This window comes from Marmota flaviventris, unplaced genomic scaffold (assembly GCF_047511675.1).
Source record: "Marmota flaviventris isolate mMarFla1 unplaced genomic scaffold, mMarFla1.hap1 Scaffold_44, whole genome shotgun sequence".
Taxonomy (NCBI): domain Eukaryota; kingdom Metazoa; phylum Chordata; class Mammalia; order Rodentia; family Sciuridae; genus Marmota; species Marmota flaviventris.
The window spans coordinates 241,268-258,107 of NW_027288268.1; the positions used below are offsets into that span (position 1 = coordinate 241,268).

At 38.0% G+C, this 16,840-nt stretch overlaps 1 long non-coding RNA gene across 1 annotated transcript in view; it reads right to left on the minus strand.

The window, feature by feature from the left end:
* Positions 1–321: 321 nt before the first annotated feature.
* The window catches only part of LOC139704198 (uncharacterized), a 36,150-nt gene continuing 19,631 nt past the window's right edge, over positions 322–16,840 (minus strand). The window contains exons 2-3 of the long non-coding RNA XR_011706224.1: positions 3,688–3,722; positions 322–654 (exon numbers count right to left, since the gene is read on the minus strand). This is a non-coding gene — a long non-coding RNA (uncharacterized lncRNA). The remainder of the gene's footprint in view (positions 655–3,687; positions 3,723–16,840) is intronic.

Consider the following 16,840-nt stretch of genomic DNA (forward strand, 5'->3'; position numbering starts at 1 on the left):
TATATATATATTTAGCATTGTTTTCAATTGTTTTTATATATAACATATTTAATATATTGCAAATAATGTAGAGGTAAGTATGGCCAAAACAATGCTGAAGAGACTATAAAAATGGGTACGTTATATTTAATGGATACTAAAATAATGTATATTTTATGAGATAGTTAATATAGGGGTGTGATTAAGCAAGCAGGAAATCACTCAATAAAAGAGAGAAAAAAACCAAAAAGGAATATTTCTGAGTATTCCTTGAGTTTTAAAACATAAAAAAAGAAATGTAACATGGTATTATTTTATTTATATATTTATCTACTTATTTATTTCTTACATACATGACAATAGTGGAATTCATTGCATTCATATTTATCCATTCACAGAACAATTTTTCATAACTCTGTATATAAAGTATGTTCATGCCAAATTATGCCATTATACTTGAGCTCTCTTTTTTTGCATTACAATTCTGAATACACCTTTATAACACAAATTGTCATATCTCTGTTTATATATAAGATATATTGACACAAAATTCACATCTTCATACATGTATTTTGTATAATGATGTCTGTCTCCTTCCACCATGTTATTCCCCTTCTTGGCAGCTGGAATAAGAACCTTAATACCAATATTTGAGAATACAGAGGTTTCTTAGACCTGGAAAGGAAAAGAAGGCAAAGTGAGGCTTCCTTCTGACAGCCCAGGAAAGTAAAAGAAAAGCAGCATGGGGCAAGGGGAGCTCATCTTCCCCTCTACAGTCAAGTCTTTATAAGACAAAACAACAAGGAAGGCAAAGGCTTGGCTTCCTCTTCATAGCAAAGCTAAGGGCAAAGACAGGAACAATGAGACAAATTTAGCTTCCCAATGACAGCCATCTCAAGGCAATGCATGGCAAAATGCAGACAGGCCAGGCTTGTTTCCCCCTCAGTAGCCAAGCCATAGCAATGCAAGAAAAGAAAGGTAAGGTGAGGAAGAAAAACAAGCAAGGGTTGGCTTTCCTGATACAGAAGGCAAGGTCAGGCCAGGCAAAGCCTGGCCTCCCTCATGACCAAGCCATGAAAGTTTGGGCCAGACCAGGGAAAATTTGGCTTTTCTTAGATAGCTCAATCACAGCAAGGGATATCAAAGGAAAAAGAAATAATAAGGCAAGGCAAGTCTGGTTTTCCCCTTCATAGCTAAAGCATGGTCGGTCAAAGAAGCAAGCCATCAATTCAAGTTAGGGCAAGCTTTGGCTTCCCCTGATGAACAAGCCATGACAAGGCTGGAAGGACAAGTCAAGGTCATGCTAGGCAAGGCCAAGCAAGTCTTAACTTCTCAGCAGCCATGCCATGCAGAGGCAAGGCAAGGCCAGATAAGGCAAGGCCAGGCAAGAGTTAGCTTTCCTACAATAATCAAATCATGGTAAGAAAGTCAAGGGAAGACCAGACAATGCAAGTGTCAATTAAAAAAAAAAATCAGACTATATCTCACAACCGATTCCTCAGCTGGGTCTGTCAGTGAGATCACCTAATATGACTCATAGGTATGGTCTCAGCTACCTTCAGCATGTGGTATTTATGTAGCCAGACTTTTTTTTTATATGATGGCTTGGGGTATCTCAGTATATAAGGCAGAGGTGTGTCTATTGTCTCATTTGATTTATTCTTGGAAGTCACGAAGCTTCTTTAACACTGATGCAATTGGTCATGGTCCTGCCCATATTCAATACAGAAACCACATTACCTAATTCTTAGTGGGCTGGTAAGAAGTGGTCAAACAGACTGCTCACTCTGCTTAAAGTTATTTTATCAGTCCAAAAAGCCCTGTGACTCCACTCTTCATTACATTTTGATGTCTTCAACTATCACTATAATGTGTAAGTCACTGTGTATTCTAAAAGAACCAAGTTATACATGATCCTCTAATGGCCTTAAAATATCTTGGAATAAGATGCAAAATTTGTACTTTATGTATCTGCCAGAATACTTAGTTGCAGGACTTAAACATTTATTGAACAGCATTAGGTAGCTTAAAGATTTTCTAAAGGGGTCTGAGAATCAGGGTTGGAACTATATGGTTGGGAGAAACCATAAAGTTATATTGCATAATGATTAGGGAAGTTCCTGATGCCACTGATACTGAGCAGACATTGCCTCTCACCCAGCACAATGTTCCAGAACCTCTGGCCATTGCAATCTCTGAAATCTCAGGTTCCATTTCCTAGCCAGGGTGGATCTGTGCAGAACCTTCCTCTGAACGTCATTTGCTTCCCAAGAGATGTCTTATGCATATGTACTCAAATGGCTGATGTTAGCACTTTTTCTTTGTGTGAGCTGCAGCCATGGGAAGTGGACTTCTACTGTCTGTTCTGTGGATACACGGATTAATAGTGTCAAAAATCCTCTTTCATATGAATGGTGATTACATGGTGTTGACAAGGCAAAGTATAAAAAAATACTAGGTGAATATGTGTGTATGTGTGATTTTTGTAAATAACATGTTTCCAAGTAGCATGTTTGTAGTTTTTTTTTTTTTTTTTGGATACCCAAAGAGCACCCTAATCACCATATATTAAGAATCATTGCCTACCCTAAAAATAATCTCTATCATGTGAACTCCCTGTATAAGCCCAAATGTGTGTGTTTACTAGCTTTGATTATATGAGTCAATTATAATTTTCCAGAATTTAGAATTGTTGAGAAGCAATGATCTTTAATAATGTAATCAATTATTTTTTAAAAACTTGATGAATTTTGAAGAAGCACTTTTTTGAAATGGTTCTTTCTTTCTTTCTTTTCTTTGCATTACTATATCTCTGTTTTGTGTTTCTTTTTGGGATAATGATGAAGTGCAGTGTTCAATAAATCTTTGATCCACAAGGGAGCTTATTTTAATAAATTTTGCATGTTTGAATTTTACAAACATACATACAGTGACAAAATCTAAAGAAAATGAAAGTCATAGAAAGTTCTCATTAAGGATTTAGTTTAAAATTACATCTTAAGGAATGGCTTAAGGTAAGAACACATCAGCTCAACTTTCTATAATTTGTAATACTTGGTCTATAATCAGATTCTTTGGAAAATCGGCAAATGTTAAATTTCCAAAATTAACCAATTTTTGTCACTATTTATTGGGAGGAATGGTAGAATAAAAAATTTGGGAGTCTCTACATAAAAGATTGAAACATGAACCTCAAATCTAAAGCACTGTGAAGGTGTTTTGTGCAAGATCAGCCAGCTCAAGACAGAATTGGAATTGAGGGCTGCTAAGTTTCAACCAAGTGTCTTTTCTTTTAAAACCCTCTCAGACATACCTGCAACCCAGATTTATATCAGTTAGTTACTACTATGTAATAAACCACCCAAAAATGTTAGTGGCTCAAGAAAAAAAAAAAAAAAAAAATATATATATATATATATATATATATATATATATATATATATATATATATATATAAATGTTTTTTGTATATATGTAAATGTTTTTTGTATATATGTAAATGTTTTTTGTATATATGTAAATGTTTTTTGTATATATGTAAATGTTTTTTGTATATATGTTAATGTTGAGGACAGTTTTGCTCACTCCTGTACCCATGGTTAGCTGCTTCTTGACTAGGTACCTAACTGAATCTTGGGTGAGCTCTACTAAACATCTGGCTCTGCAGCTGGGCAAATGTGGTCAATTCTTCTTCACAAGTTTTCTCACCCTCTATCAGGGCTTTCCTCATGTTGCTGTCAAGGCTGCAAGAGATAGAAGACAAAATTTAGGTACTTAAATAATCATTAAGACCAACACCTTAATGATGGGTGTTGGCCTTAGGCCAGCAGAGGGCGCCAACAGACAAGCCTACATGCACACAAGTCATGTAAGTGTTATAGCAGTTCTACAAGGTTACTGAGAACAAAAAAGGGAGAGAAATTGTGTCCCATCGTCCCAGATGTGCAACACCTATAGAAACCTAAATACAGTATATGACATTTAATTATGTGATATGTAATGGTTATAAGACTATAAGTACATTAAAATAAATATAATATTGATTAACAGCAACATGATAATATATAAGCTCTCAATGATAAGTTCAAACCTATTTCAATGTACCTGTATCAATTTCATTGAAATAGTCATAGAATTGAGTTCTTGGGAATTTAATGGGTTAAGTCTGAAAATCTACTCCAGGTCGGGAAGAGATGCATAAGGTTTTACTAGACAGAACAGAGCAGTAGGGCATTCATTTAAAAGTCATTACAGAGAGGTAGAAGGCCAAGAGAGGTCAAGAGCAAGTATTCCAGCATATAGTAAAGGCCTTTGCACTGAAATTATGCAGAATATGTGTATAGTGATGGTCAAGATATGCAGTTAGTATAGTTTTTTTTTCATTCACTAGTGTACTTTTCTCCCTTTACAAATCATATTTTCCTTTTAACTATTTGAAGGTAGTGTGTGCCATGACCAATAAACATGCATTACTGATTTTGTTACAAGAAACAATTCCAGGTACTCAAGAGTCACTAGCATAAAGGTTCAGATAAACAGGCCTTAGTTCTAAGTAAGTCTTTATAGATTTTTAGTTCCAGTTTTTGTTGCACGACCTGACCTTGGAACTACATGGAGGGATGCTTATCTTGCTCATTGTTCAGCAGGGAAGTCCTAACATAGAATACTATGTTTGGGGACAAATTTTTGTCAGAACACTGTCAAGTGCAACTTCCTTGTTCCTTTGACAAGGAGTTATTCCCCTTGTTGGTGCAAGGTCAGCCTACATATCAGTTTCTAGACTCTTGATGTCTGGACACCCATAAGATGCTATGTTGTGAATCACCTCTGGCATATCATGACTGTTATATGTAAATTGGCACATACTCACTCAATATAGATTTAAGAAGCTATATTCTCTGTGCAATAATGCATATGCTGTTCTCTGAAACAATCTCTGGAGAGGTTTCTCCATGCTCTCAAGCTCCCACAGTAGATGTTGGAAGGGCAGGCCCTTCAACATACTGGTTCTCAAACATTGGATAATCAGGTGATCTTGCTTGAGGGATCCCTGGCTATAAGGAAATGCAAAGCTCAAAACATAAGTGGTCAGGGCAAAGGGTAATTTACCTGGTTAACATAAACATGCTCATCTACTAATTACTCAACAGCATTTAAACGCCCAGGATATAAAAGTAAAGTATGAGGAATTAGATACTTTTTGGCAAGAATTTTTATCTACAAATTCATGGTTTCCTTTGGAAGGAATATTCAATACCAACATCTGGCAACCAACTGGCTCTGAAAAATGCTCCTCAACAGGAGTTGCAAACATATAAACAAGCCTCTAACTTCTTTTAAGTTATTTTGTTCGCTGTTATTGTCTCACTCCGGGTGGAGAAGAGATCGCAGCAGTGGCCCACTGTTGTTTGGGAGAAACAGCTATCGCAAGAGAAGATCAGAAAGAAAACAGGGAAAGCTAATAAGAACAAAAAATAGTGAGCAAGAGGAGGGTAACACAGATGTAGAAGAAAAGGGGTATCTGATGTGAGATGTTGAGATTTAAGTAGAAATGGAGAAAGAACAGGAGAAAGAATGTAGAAAGAGCAAGGAATCTCCTCTTTGGCTATAAGCTCTTATATCCTTCTATCTCACAGATGTTGCAACAGTGCCATCTAGAGGAGTCGACACCTTCTGCATATATTAAATCAAGCTGTATGATGTCAGAGATGGCAATTTTAGGCTTAAAATAAGGCATGAAAACCAGTTCTATTATTTGTCAAAATTATATATTCCAGGCATTGGAGCCTTTCTTCAAGGTACCAGGCCTCATGATTATACATTTTATGGATGACATTATTTTAGCTCACCCCTTTGCACAAGGTCTAGACTCCATCTTTCAACAAGTCCAATTAACACTTAAAGAAATTAATTTAAATAGAGCTCTAGGAAATGTTCAAAAATTAGCCCATTTTCACTTTTTGTGAATCATTTATTAACTCTTGCAGAGATCTTAGTACAGGCTCCCAAAATTTACATAAAATCTCCCATTACTTTAAATGATTTACAAAAGGTTTTAGGAAACAGAAATTTGCCTACATTTCAACAGGTTCTTTGAAGGGCTCTACCTCCTCTGTTCCAATGTTTGGGGAATGATCTATACTCTTTGTCTTTAAGAAGATTAACTCCTGAAGCTTATAAAGCCTTATAAAAGGTTAATAATCAGCTTGCTGATTTGCATCTTAGCCAATGGCCTGATTTGCATCTTAGCCATGACCTGACAAGGACATTATTTCTATAGTTTATACACTTCTGCTGCTTTTTTTTCTTTTCAAAATTACCACCAAATTAGTATGTTTTGTCTAATGGTATTACAACTACACACTAGGACTCTTCAATTCTTTGGGCTAAAACCTGATAAATTAGTCTTGCCATTAATTAAACTGAAAGTAAACCTCCATTTGAAAAATAATATCTTGTTTCAGGATTCAATTATGACTTTTCCATTGGTTTACCTCATTGCAAACCTATCCAAGATTTAATTGATAAAACAGTTTATTTTTTAAAGATAATTTGTGATAAATAAATTCCTGGAGCTGACCTTATGTTTACTGATGCCAGTTATTCTGGTGGCCTATTAATTCTTATTTGTAATCTTACCATGGATGAATACAAAACCTGAACTTACAAGGATCTACCTGCCTCAACCCAATTATTAGAGTTACAGGCAACGACTTGGGTCTTTGAAGCTAAGTCATTATATATATATATATATATATATATATATATATATATATATATATATTTACTGATAGTGTTTATTGTGCCTAACTTATAGCCAGGTTTCCCTGTTCCATTATTAAAGGGAAAGCAAAATCAGCTTTGGATATACTCCTTTTTTCTTCTCAAAGAGTGCTCCAAAAATGTACTAACTCACTGTTCATCACTCATATCAGAGCTCATATGTTGAACCCAGAATGCAACGCAAAGACCACTGACTCTAATTCTAAACCAAATTAAAACAAGCTTATATTGTGTTCACAAAAGAGCTTATCAGAGAACTGCCTCACCCAAGAGTAGGACCAGAGGATAGTGCCTGGTCTAAGAGCAGGGAAGTTTTTATAACATAAAAAGTTACAAAGATAGATGTCTAGGCAGCTTACAGCTGACAGTGTCCTGGGAAGCATAATACAAAGGCAGATAGCAGGTTAATGATCCACATGTCTTAACATCTCAAGGTAGGGAGTAAACTCAGATTTCACCATCAGTATTAATGAGGAGCAGCTGAGATTTTTAGGAAGGGTTGTTATCTGGTCAGGGAGAGCCAGGCATAAGTAAGTTCAAAGCTTGGGCAGGAGTTCAAGGAAGTTTAAAACACCAAAGTGTGACCAGGCCAAATAGAAAAATTAGTATTTTACATTAAAACAGAAATGATCTTTTCATGACCTTGTGACAGATGGCTCCCAGTCTTAAGATGGTATTAGGCTGGATTCATCACATACTGTTTTACTTGGATTTCTCTCAAAGTTTAATAATTTAACAGATCAAGCCATGTTAAGTGTATATGGCACTGATTGGGAATCTGCAAGAGTTACATGCTCTATTCCATCATTCAGTCCACTCCCTCAAACAGTTGTTTCCTACACTCAGTATCCTACACACTAAACAGATAGTGAAAACTTGTAAAAGTTATGCTTCTCTTTTGGGGTCAGGGGGCTGACAAACTCAAGGAGTCATTTCATGGGGTTTAAAGGCATTGTTTTTATGGAGATTGTTGTCATACACATACCCTTGTTTGGTAAATTCAACTATTTATATGTCACAATTGACACATCTTTTGGACTACTTACAGCTACTCCTACGGCTCGGGAAAAAACTAATCATGTCATTCAACATATGCTCAAATGCATTGTGCAAAATGTTTTCCACATAATGTCACAACACACAATGGTTCAGCTTATAATTTCAAAATATTTGCTGTATTCTGTGCACAATGGAACATTAAATATTTTCCTGGAATTCCTTATAACCCTCAAGGACAAGCCATTGTGGAGACAGCCCATCAAAATTTTATGGCTCAAATAACAAAAATTAGAGATGGAATCCCTTGCTAACTAATGCAATTCCTCATATGTTAACCAATATGGCTTTATTTACCTTATATTTTTTTTTTTGAAATTTGATGATGTTAATCATAACTCAATACAGAAATATTAGGAGCCATTAACAAGCCCCTCAAGTTACCATAAGTGGTCTGGAAATATCCTCAAAAACAACAATGGCAACCACTAGACCCTGTATTAACCCTAGTGAAAGCCTTTGCTTGTGTTTTTCCAGAATATGTAGACCAATCTGGATCCCAGCAAGACTTGTGAAACACTTGATGGCTGATTCCCTGGTTGTAGCAACTGACTCTCAAGATGAGAAAGCATCATCAATGACAATGAACCACAACATCTAAATACCTGTGGTGATGTCAAAGTGTTGGTCAAGCAATTTGAGCAGATGGGAAAAATTCACATCAAAATGTCTCCCAGCCTTCAATATTCTTAATTTATTCTTTAGCTACTTTAATCATTAATAGTATACAGACTATTTCTTTGTGGACCTTCATGGCTCATGCTCCTTTCCTTATAGGTGTAGAAAGGGATGGACCATTTTCTCAAATTTTTAGCAATAATTCTCAACTGTTTGCAGACATTTCTCATTGAATTGGTTTCTCCAAAGTACCCTGGAACTTCTCCATTCCCTTGCCAGACAGAGCTGTTGTTGTTGTTGTTATTGTTTGTTTGTTTGTTTGTTTAAATTTATTTAAAATAAAAGATGACAGCAGAATGCATTAAAATTTTTATTACACATATATACCACAATTTTCATATCTCTGTTCTTACATAAAGTATTATGAAAACCAATTTGTGTCTTCATACTTGTATTTTGGATAATGATGTCTATCACATTCCATCATCCTTGCTAATTTTCTGTCTCCTCCCCTTCCCTCTCACCCCTCTGTTCTATTTAGAATTCATCTGTTCCTCCCAAGCTCCCCCTCCCTACCCTACTACGAGTCAGCCTCCTTATATCAGAGAAAACATTAACCATTTGTTTTTTGGGAATTGGCTAACTTCACTTAGCATTATCTTCTCCAATGCCATCCATATACCTGCCAATGCCATGATTTTATTGACTTTTATTGCTGAGTAAAATTCCATTGTGTATATATGCCACATTTTTTTTTTATCCATTCATCCACTGAAGGGCATCTAGGTTGGCTCCACAGTTTAGCTATTGTGAATTGTTCTGCTATAAACTTTGATGTGGCTGTGTCCCTGAAGTATGCTCTTTTTAAGTTCTTTGGGTATAGACCAAGGAGAAGGAGAGGTGGATCACATGGTGGTTTCATTCCCAACTTTTCAAGGAATCTCCATACTATTTGCCATATGGGCTGCACCAATTTGTAGTCCTACCAGGAATGGATGAGTACATTTTTCCCCACAGCCTCATCAACATTTATTGTTGTTTGTCTTCACAATACTTACCATATGACTAATGTGAAATAATATCTTAGAGTAGTTTTGATTTGCATTTCTCAAATTGCTAGAGATGATGTGCAATATATATATCTATATCTATATATATCTATATATCTATATCTCTATATATCTATATCTATATCTATATCTATATCTATATCTATATCTATATCTATATATATATATATATATATATATATATATATATATTTGTTGATTGATTGTGTATCCTCTTCTTATATGTACCTGTTCCAGTTCTTAGTCCATGTGTTGATTGGATTATTTGGGTTTTTCTTGTTGCTTAGCATTTTGATTTCTTTATATGCACTAGAGATTAGTGCTGTATCTTATATGTGAGGGTTTAAATGGTGTAGGCTTTCTGTTCACATCATAGATTATTTCTTTTGCTGAGAAAGTTAAAGTCAACAATTAAATGACTTAACATTACATCTCAAAGCCCTAGAAAAACAAAATCAAACTTTTTCATTTGATTCCATCCCATTTATTGATTTGTGGTTTTAATTCTTGGGCTGTAAGAGTCTTATTAAGAAAGTTGGGGCCTAATCCCACATGAAGAAGATCAAGACCTAATTTTTCTTTTATTAGACACAGAGTCTCTGGTTTAATTCCTAGGTACTTGTTCCATTTTGAGATAAGTTTGGTGCATGGTGAGAGATAGCTCTTTATTTTTATTTAGTTTTTGCTCATAACAACATAATACAACAAATAAGCTCTGCTTTTGAGATTCAAAAAAATCAATAAAAAATTACATGTGGCCATCTCCTGCAACAAAATAACCTTAAAGAAGAAAAAATCAACACTGGCCTGGTGGTCCCAGGCTCACAGCAGTTTTATTCCACCCTACCCTCGTGGGGAAGACACCCACCAGAGCCTATCCTCTGGAGCAGAACCACCCCTTCTGACCAACAGAGTATTGTGGGAGCCAGATTTCAGCCCAGACCACCTACAGCCACCTGACTTCCAAGAGAAGTCAAGCCCAGTGGCCCATATTTACCTGTCATGTTTCTCATAATAAAAAACACTAAGGGTAACTCCAGGGCAACTGGGAAGCATGAAATAACCACACAAGAGACAGAGATACCTTTTTGGGGGAGTCCTGTGATGCCTCCTCTGACATTAAGTGTCTGGAGAGATAGTGAGTGCATACTGAACCCTTTTGTTGAGGAGAATCCATTCAAATGAGGCAAAGGATCTGGTTTCAGGGATTGAGTCTATCTTTCTGAAGTCTGCTGTCAGCAGGTTGGCTGACATCTAAGAAGGCTATACCCAAAACCAGAGCAAGAGAAATGGACACACAAGGGCATTTCCATGGAACATTCTATCCCAAACAGAGAAAAGGGGTAATATCACAAAAGAACAGGTGAGCATAGCTCAATCCATGGGGTGACATGTCTATCTCTGAAGATGCATCCTCAACCTCCAGGACTGGGACAATGTCCAGGTCACTTCATAATGTAGTGATGGTGAGAGCCTCTCAGCTCCAGGGAGGAGAATGTGAAACATTCAAACTGGCTGCCCACATTTACCCACACCAACTTATGCAGGACCCAGATTTAGTATGCAGAAGCACTCATTGAGGGACACCAGTAGAGTCTGGAAGCCCAACATCGAGGCAAGGTACAGACAATCTGCATAGGTACTACAAGAATATTGGAAAAAATGTAATATCTCAGATCCACACTGCAATAAAGGAAGACACAACACAACTTGAAAAAATAATGGAGGAAAGTGCCCCAAACAAGGACACTATAATAACAGAACCCATGTACAGTGAAGTTGATGAGATGTCAGAGAAGGAGTTCAAAATGTTATAATTAAAATGATCTGTGAATTTATAAATTACCTAAAGGAGCAAATACAGGCAGAAATTGATCACTTCAACAATAATATAAGAGCGAAAATACAGGTAGCACAAGATTACTTTAAGAGAGAGATAGAGACTCTGGAAAACAATAGTCAGAAATCCTTGAAATGAAGGATAAAATCTAATAAAAATTTTAACAGAGAGCATAACCAATAGACTATATCACTTGGAAGAAAGAATGTCAGATAATGAAGACAAAGTATACAATCTAGAAAATAAATTTGATCACACAGCGAAGATAGTTAGATGTTGAGAGCCATAGCCAAGTAGGAATGATGCATGGCATTTTTGGTTGAAAGGTGACGCCAGCAAGCGATTGAGATGATAATGATTATGTTAAGATGTGCATTCAATTGGAGATTAGACCACTGCTGAGTTCCCATTGGTTGGGGAAGTGCGGTAAGAGGGAATTATGGAGGAGGGATTTCCTGTTGGTGTAGTGTGTCCTGGGAGAAGGCCGTGTGCTTGGCATTCGTGGGAGTTTTGGAAATAAAGTTTGTTCCTGCTTGAGTGGCTCGTGATTTTGTGCCCAGCCAGACTGCGGCAGTTAGACATCATGAACAGAACAGAAAAGAATAATGGGACAGCATCAAAAGACCAAATTTAAGAGTTATTGGGTTAGAGGAAGGCACAGAGTTTCAAACCACAGGAATGCACAATCTCTTCAATGAGATAATATCAGATAATTTTTCAAGCATGAAGAATGAATTGGAAAACCGAATACAAGAGGCTTCCAGGACACCAAATGTACAAAATTACAACAGATCTACACCAAGGCACACTATAATGAAAATGTCCAGAATATCAAATAAAAATATAATTTTTAAAGTCACAAAAGAGAGAAATCAGATCAAATATAGGGGGAGACCAATTCAAATCTCTGCAGATTTTTCAACCCAAGCCCTCAAAGCCAGGAGACTGTGGAACAACATATACCAAGCTGTGAAAGAAAATGAATGCCAATGAGGAATCTTATATCCCGCAAAACTAAGCTTTAGATTTGATGATGAAATAAAAAACTTTCATGAAAAACAAAAGTTAAAACATTTACAGTTAGAAAGCCTGAACTACAGAAATCCTCAGCAAAATAATTCCAAGAAGAAGAAATGAAAAACAATGATGAAAATCAGCAGAGGGACGGATTACACCAAAGTAAAATCTAACAAGAAGAAAAACCAAGTCACATTGTCGCGACCCCTTGCCCGCAAGGAAGACGCAACTCAGGAATCTTCTTTCAGCAGTTTATTCAGGTCCCTGATATTTCTTCTTCTCACCCTCGGATGCCCCTCCCAGCCTTAATAAAGCATCCCAAGACCCAATGCAAAGCTGCCGCATGGAGCTTTCTCACAGGGTGGTGAAAAATCATGTGCCAACTCTCCTAGATAAGGAGTTGTTTGTCACAGACCACAGTGGAAGCCAGCGCCATCTCGTAATGGCGACCATAGTCTGCAGAAACAGCAGAAGCGGCTCACCACAGTTCCCCCTTTTCTGTTTTCTTAAAACAATACAGGCGAGAGTAGAGGTCCTATCCCACTGTGCAGAAGTGGCTGCATAGTATGACTCAGTCCTAAGGAGGGCCCTTCCCCAGACCCGAGGCCATATCAGCTGACACCTTTTTTCGTGGGGCGGGGCGTGGACGCGTCTAACCCGCATGCAATAGGACATGCTCTCCTTGAGGTCCACGTCAAGGATCACCCAAGTGCAGTGCCTTGCCTCGCATCCTGTATCGTGACGATGGTGGACGAAGGGGGATAGCTGAGGCTGAACTGTGGCTGTTTATAATGACAAACAAGTTGACAGCACCCTGAAAGAAAGGCACGGACTTTAAGACGATAGAAAAGCACTAGTGTGGAAACCCATCTGCGTGCAATGGCAGTAAGACCGGCAGAGTGCAAGGGCTTTCCAACACTAAGAGAATGACAAGGAAAGTCATGTCGATCCCAGTGCAATGTTATAATAACTTGGGGTGTAACGACCATGTCAAAGGTTTACTGCTTAAAATGCGCAAGCCAGACTTGAGGTGAGTTGCCATTTTCTAAGGCCGCAAGAGCCTGTACAATCATAGCCTTTTCTTGTGCATGGCGAGTTTTAAAGCGACAGAGAAGCCACAAACAAAGTACAACACCGAAGCAACACATTGCCCCAAAAATGCCTACCCCCACCCACTCTTTGAAGAAGGAAAAAGCAGAAAATATCCAATCGGTGAATTGACCCAAAGTCACGGGATCGACACGGGTACTGTTCAAGACAGCTATCTGGGTTAGTTGAGACTGGATCATGTCTTCCGCTGCCATGGACCAATTTCCGGCCAAATATTCGCCAATGATGCGGGAGGCATTCCTGGAATCATTAAATCTGACAGAGGTTATGCATAAATGTGCACGTTGGTCAACACAACCCAAAAGCACCAAGTCGGCCAATTCTTCTACCTGAGCTTGGAGTAAATCTATTCTTTGGTTGGCAGCTAAAATCCCTGACAAAATATGTTGATTAATTGTATTTTGGGATTCAAGTATGGTGGAAGTTTGTTGAACAACTTGATTAATGGTGGCAGCAGTTTGTACTTGACTGGCCATGGCCACTCCGGCCGTAACCGCTGCAGCAGCAGACACTGCCACAGCTGTCACTATAGCTGCCGTAATTCCAAAATCCCTGCGGACTCTAAGTAGCTCAACAATGGGGAATTTATCTGGGTCCGCAGTGACTGGGATTGGGACAAAAGTTGGAATTTTCATAATCACTGCCATAGTCCAGGAGCCATTCCAACACTCAGACAAGTAGCAAGTAACATTAGAACAATTAAGCATCCCCTGTAATGTAACATTAGCCAAAAGAAACAGGAACGGAGATTGGAGACAGACTGCTGCGGAGGGTAATGTAGCATTAGATAATTGTGAATTATTTGCAAAAATTTTAAGCCTCCTACCTCGCTCCGAGTCTTGGGTAATGCCAGAAACATTAAACAGCCAACTTTGGACTCCTAATATTTCCCTGGGGAAACACAAGCGCGGACTAGACTAGCCCAATCTGAGGGAGTCATACAAAATCTAGTAAGTCCCTCCACCTGAGTGAGAGTGAAAGCGGCATCTATGCCATAAGTGCTGACAGATTCTGCCAAGGTTTTAACTATCTTAAAGTCTAAAGGCTCATGATATCTTCCCCTGTTATTGTCCTGAAATACAGGGTATGCAAGTCCCATATCTGTATTAACTGTCCTCCAAACTTGCGCATGAAAAGACCTCCCGGAACCTTGGCTCCCCCCCACATACGGGGGTGGGGCAACAGGCATCATATCTTCTTCTAAATTTTCAACCTCCTCCTCCTCAGAATTCTGTTGACCAATATTAGATCCCTCCCCCTTCTTACAGTAGGCATGCGCGCCTTGTGTCTCCTTTTTCTTCTTTTTCATTTTTATCTTATGTAGTTGTTGCAACAATATATCAAGGTCCTCAGAACACTCTGAGCCGCTTGTGTCCTCAGATGTTTTGAATTCGGTCAAGTCTGGATAGAGCCTTCTCCTATTTTTATCTTCAGGCTCTTTTGCCTTCTCACTACTGTTACTTTTGATACTCTCTGCCATTTCACTATGTGATCCTTCAGATTTTTCCTCATGTAGTTGTTCAAGAACGGCCTGACCCTCACTCACAGCTTCTTGGCATTTACCATCTGTAAGGCAACTACGGACCATTTTCCAAAGGGGTATCACCCCACCCTCTAATATGCCCTGCTCAGAAGCAAAGTCAAGATCTTTGCCTAATTTATCCCAACTAGGTACAGTAAGGCTGCCCGAAAATGCAAACCACAGTGCAGCGATATCTATCTTCTGTAAAAATCTCTGTAAAGTACTATGTTTCACTTCCAGGCCCTTGGAACGTAACAGGCCATCTAGGGCCAGGAGAAGCAGACTTGAAGATGCAGCACCCATGACACAACAACAAAAGAAGCACAAAAAACAAAAGCGAAATGACACAACAAAAGAAACACAGAAAACAAAAGCGAAAGTACACAGTGCAGCTGCAATAAAATGTAATGCTCTCTCTTTCTTTACAGAGGAGCTGCCCCGCTTTGGTTGCGGATCCCACTTACTTGGGACTAACCCCGCTTTGGTCGCGGATCCCACTTACTTGGGACTAACCGGTGCACCACCCCTGACTGCTGAAAGTTCTGGTTCCCGGGTCTTGGCACCACTTGTCGCGACCCCTTGCCCGCAAGGAAGATGCAACTCAGGAATCTTCTTTCAGCAGTTTATTCAGGTCCCTGATATTTCTTCTTCTCACCCTCGGATGCCCCTCCCAGCCTTAATAAAGCATCCCAAGCCCCAATGCAAAGCTGCCGCGTGGAGCTTTCTCACAGGGTGGTGAAAAATCATGTGCCAACTCTCCTAGATAAGGAGTTGTTTGTCACAGACCACAGTGGAAGCCAGCGCCATCTACTAATGGCGGCCACGGTCTATAGGAATGGCTCACCACATCACATTAAATATCAAAAATAAACAAAAATGTCTGGGAACACAAGTCATGCCTCAATAATCATGCTGAATGTTAATGGCCTAAACTCACCAATCAAAAGACATAGACTAGCAGATTGGATTAAAAAAAGACCAACAATATGCAGCCTACAAGAGACTCATCTCATAGAAAAAGATATCCACAAACTGAAGGTGAAGAGTGGGGGAAAATTGTACCACCCACATGGACTGTGGAAGCAAGCAGAAGTTTCCATCTTCATATCAAATAAAGTAGATTTCAAACTAAAGTCAATCAAAAAGGATAAAGAAGGACACTACCTTCTACTCAAGGGAACCATACACCAACATGACTTAACAATTATAAATATATATACCTGAAACAATGAAGCATCTACATTCATCAAACAAACTCTTCTCAAATTCAAGAGTCAAATAGACCACAACACAATAATTTTGGGTGACTTTGACACTTCTTTTTCTTCACTAGACAGACCTTCAAAACAGATGCTGAGCAAAAAAAAAAAAAAAAAAAAAAAAAACTATAGAACTCAATAATATAATAAATAACATAGACTTAACTGAAACATATAGACTAATTTATCCTCCAATGAGAGAATATACTTTCTTCTTAGCAGCACATGGATCCTTCTCTAAAATAGACCATATACTATGCCACAAAGCAACCCTTAGCAAATATAAAAATGTAGAGATACTACCCTGCATTATATCAAAAAATAATGGAATGAAATAAGAAATCAATGATAAAATAAAAAAATCCATTCCAACACCTGAAGACTAAATAATATTCTAATGAATGGACAATGGGTTGCCAAAGACATCAAGGAGAAAATTTTTTTAAAAAAAATTAGAGGTAAATGAGAATACAGACACAATATACCTAAATTTCTGGGGCACTATGAAAGCAATTCTAAGAGGAAAGTTCATTGCATGGAGTTTATTCCTTAAAAGAAAAAAAAAGTCAACAATTAAATGGCTTAA